Source organism: Macrobrachium nipponense, chromosome 21 (assembly GCF_015104395.2).
Source record: "Macrobrachium nipponense isolate FS-2020 chromosome 21, ASM1510439v2, whole genome shotgun sequence".
NCBI lineage: Eukaryota > Metazoa > Arthropoda > Malacostraca > Decapoda > Palaemonidae > Macrobrachium > Macrobrachium nipponense.
In genome coordinates, this window is record NC_087212.1 from 3,084,377 (window position 1) to 3,089,376 (window position 5,000).

The following is a 5,000-nucleotide window of genomic DNA, read 5'->3' on the forward strand; positions in this document are numbered from 1 at the left end:
CGAATGCTTAATTAATGGCATTTCTCTCAGTTGATTCGTCTTCATGGTGTCGTTATTGACTTCGTGTATGAAATTCTTCTACCTGTTCAATTAGAAAGCATGCATATTTTGAATAATGAGTGCCTGTTCAATTAGAAATTATGCGAATTTTGAAGTCATTACCTGTTCAGTTAGATTTCGTGCATATTTTGAATAATAATAACCTATTCAATTAGAAGTTATGCGAATTTTGAAGAATAATTACTTGTTCAATTAGAAATTATGCATATTTTGAACAATAACAACCTATTCAATTAAAAATTATGCGAATTTTGTAGTCATTACCGGTTCAGTTAGAAATTATGCATATTTTGAATAATAATAACCTATTCAGTTGGAAATTATGCGAATTTTGAAGAGTAATTACCTGTTCAATTAGAAATTATGCATATTTTGAATAATAGCAACCTATTCAATTAAAAATTATGCGAATTTTGAAGAATAATTTACCTGTTCAATTAAAAATTATGCATATTTTGAATATCACCTATTCAATTAGAAATTATGCATATCGGGAATAATAATTACCACCCAGTAATAATAAAACTCGTCAAACACTTCAGTATTCGAAATCATGCATATTTTGAATAATAACTACCTATTCAATGAGAAATTATGCGAATTTTGAAGAGTATACCTGCTCAATTGGAAATTATGCATATTTTGAATATACCCCATTCAATTAGAAATTATACATATCGGGAATAATAATTATCACACAGTAATAATACAAACTCGTCAAACACTTCAGTATTCGAAAGATTAAATTACGCCTTAATGGAAAAAAAAATCGACATTACCGAAGGCCAGCCGACAGAATGATGCAACTTAGGACTTGGGTTTATCATACATTGCTCTTACTGGTATCTAATTCTAATTCCCCTCCCCCGCCCCCTACCCATTTCCCCCCAAGGCATCCCTGCTTTCCTTTCTACTGACAGTGAGGAGGTCATTACTTGTGCTCTCATTCCTCCTGCAGTTACCGGCCCTTCAAACGATCCAGTAACCTTCGTTTTTTTTCCAGGACCAGATTTGAAGACCGAGAAAAGATTCTTTAGTTTTCTGGATTAGCGTCAATGCCTTTGGCTATTGAGGAGTTTTCTAGCAAGAAAGGTCTGTAGATAACTGCATTTGTTTATGAACAAAAAAATATCGAATGCTTGCCAATGAACAGGTTTCTGGAAAATCAATACAACTAATGTGAAAGATTTTCAAAATCAACAAGTAACTGAATATATAGATCTTGTCATATTTCCGGATACATGGTTTAATAATAATCAAAAAATAGAGCGCCAAGGAGCGGAAGTTACAATAGGTAAGTAGTTAACATTATAACACCGATTGTTATATACATTTTATAAAGTCTGAAAGATTCTTCCATCAAATATCTCATAAGGTGGATTAGGGGAACTGCAGTCTACCCTAATTAATCCAGGTGCAACCATCCAGCCACTGGAGGGTATTACATCATCTCTCTACTTATCAAATCAGGTCAAACCAAGCCCTGACTGGGTCACTGTGTAGTAGTTTGACCCGAAACCATTCAGTAATAGCCTGTCAGAAGATAAAGCTATCACTGACCACAACACTTTATGGCATCGGCAGAAAAAGTGATCCAGTGTGGCAGAATTTTGACACAACCTCATGGAAATCTGGCAAGGTATGGAAAGCTAAATACAATAATTGCAAAATTCATTTACAGGGATTAATAACAAGAATGAAATAGCATGGAAAAATGTCACCGGTTTCGAACGTTAATTTTCAATCATTTTGAATAATATTGCCGGTGGATACGTTGTCACTTACACTCAAAACTTGTTTTATTGCGCGTGCACCACTCCAAAAGCATTGTCAAATCAGCCCAAGTTATATAATTATGCCTTAATTGCTCCACTTGCCTTAATAAGCCCCCACCCCCGGTTCCTTCTCATTAGACAGAGCAGGCCTTCGCTCTCCTTCTTGACCTCTACCCTATATACCTGCCTTCCAACCTGATTCAGTTACCTTCACCCTTCTGCAGGTCGTGGACCCACCGACAAATAAATGTATATTTTCGTTTACTTTTACGGAACGTCTTATAGCTGCCGTGAGCTGCTCAATTATTATGAACTACAGGTTCGAGACAGCAATGAAAACGGGTGTTCTTCGAAGATGATGCTTTACACTTAATGACTGGACCATGATACTATTCGGTCAGGAGGAGAAGAATTCTGAGTGGGGAACAGAATTACTATACAAGTATTAGTAAACGAAGCCTATATTTTTCTTTTAATTAAAAATAGCGTGAAAATAGTTCAAACCAGATGGCATTTTTACTGTGGTCAGCTTTACCGATATTAAAACCTTATCTGCACCCAATAAGTTCATTTTTTCTAATGATAATGAGAACAGCAACCATGTCGCATTTGCTCAAATACGATTATTCAATATATTTTGTCAAGGAAACTTATTACTTTTCGTTTCAATAAACTGTACTACATTTAACAAAATTCACACCTGAATTTACTACTCCCGAACATTAGCCTGAAATGAACCATGTAGTTCATTACTTTAAACGCATTAAATTTACTGAACACTTCCAGCGAAATACCGAAATATGTGCATTTTTCCGAATGTCCTAATATCTCAGCAATTTCACAAATGAACCTACATTATTTTTGGATATTCCGACGAAATCTCAAGCTTTCCTTAGTTTAGCAATTTTTGCCTCTGGGTGTTCTATTTTGTAAGAATTACACATTCAACTGTCTTACTTCATGGACGAATGAAAGGCCAGGGATAATTACAGCTTTCAGATTTCTCAGTAATTACATTCTAATTATTCTAATTATCACGATTAAAAATGGTTCGGCATTTCTAAATGCCGGTCTATTGCTTCGTCAAGTAGACTTCTGAGTGTTTCATGAGAAATGTCATCTGTTCCGCAAATCATGCTTCGCAACTTGTGCATACTTAAACAGAAGAAAGTAATCATTTTCTTAAATGTTGGTTCAAGCAACTGCCTCGTTTTCTTGATACCGCAGACAGAGGACACAACTTCTGGACCAGTGATCCTCAACCTGGTGAGGGCGCCCCCCCCCCCCCCCCGCCCCCACCCTCCCCACAACCCTACAGGGGGCCTCAGCAACATCCAGTGGAGGTGCAAGCCATAGGGGAAAATTAAAAAAAGTCTCTAATTATATTCAGAAGTTAATGAAAAAATGCAAAAGTATCGCCTTATAACGTTACTTTCCAATAGCCCACTACTCTGGTTATACTCCTTGGGCTTACCATGTTAAGTAATGATTGACCTCCCTCCCTACCTTATCCCTCGAAACCCCTTCTCTTTCTCTCTTTCGATTTTTTCCTGGAAATCTGGGAGGGAATTTTACTCACGGGTCCAAAGGGGGCGTGGAGGGAAGGACCAACTCTTAGAAGGGGCGTGGTAATAAAAAGGTTAAGAACCACTGTTCTAGAGAGTGCATATCTTAAGAGTAGATTCAATTTGTATTTATGTTTTTTTACAATGCCCCACAAAATCTGAAACACATACGTACAAAACACTCACTTCCTCTTAGCAAAAGCTATATATTCGCACTGAACCCACGTACTTTTTATTTATTTATTTTTAACAAATAATTTAATCACATAGAAAACACTCAGTCACGACTAGTCCAGGATACATATTCGATAACTCGAAACTTGAACATAAATTTAATCACGCAGAAACACTCATTGATATATTCGTTAACTCGAAGCCTAATCATAAATTTACTCACGCAAAACTCATTTTTGAGTGAATCCATATTGTCAACGACCCAGTTCTATGTGTTTTTCGCCGATGTCAACTTACTTTTCACTTGTCTGCTGTGGAATGACGTAAGCGGTAAATTTTCTTGCTGAATTACAAATGATCCGGGGAGTAAATTACATGACACTTCCATCTTGCGACTTGGAAAAATTGCAGTACAATTTAAGTGAATTTCCAGAATTCTGACTATTCATGCTGAGGATTCATGTGGGGCCAGTGACTGTATAATTGCAGTGGAATTTTATGTCTCCTCACCGAGTCACTTTCAGCTTAATGTTTCTTCTTATCAGATTTTCGCTTACCCGGGGAGTAAACCTACAAACTGCTTTGTAGGATAGCCTCATGGAAAAGCTTCGAAAAGGTGTTTCGCGTTGAATTGAAGATACAGGAATTTTAGGATAGGATATTTAAGATTTATTTATTAGAATGAAAATATAAAAAATAAATAATGTGCATATTAAACAGTAGAAAAAAACTATTCCTAAAATATAGCGATTTATTTATTTTCCGTGTGAAACAAGGCTCAATTTTGAATGGAGATTTCAGCACGTTTTAATTCACGTGAAAAAGTTAGGAATATAATGTTTACGATTTATGAGCAAGCCGGAGGTCAGATCACGCCTTGTTGACATAAGAAAGCCTTCCGAGCGTATACCTGTATACACACACATATCTATATATACTTATACATATTCACTTTTTAGAAAAGTACACCACTACGGTATACTCCCACTTATACTACCGAATCAAAATGGATCCCTTATAGACAACTTCAACATTACTCACTGCATACACCTACACACAAGGAAAACTGAACTGCCCCATACACACTGCACCACTCACCTATCTTTCAGGCTCTTTCTACCTGTCAACATTGATTCTACAGGATCTATCAGCGTTTTATGTCTTCCTGCCCACCTTCCTTTTAACACTTTCGACCTATGCCCCATTCTTTCTGCATGACATCAGCATCTCAAAAAAATCTTAACATATTCCCCTTATCTGTGTTAATACTTTTTTGCCTACACTTGTTGTACCAAGTGTCCTTTGCAGCAGAATGGTTATTCTGCTGCAAAGGACACTTGGTACAACAAAACGCCATACTTCCAAAATTGGCTTTCAGAGACACTCCATTTCTCTTCTCACATTTCTCTACACTGTCTGTTACTTT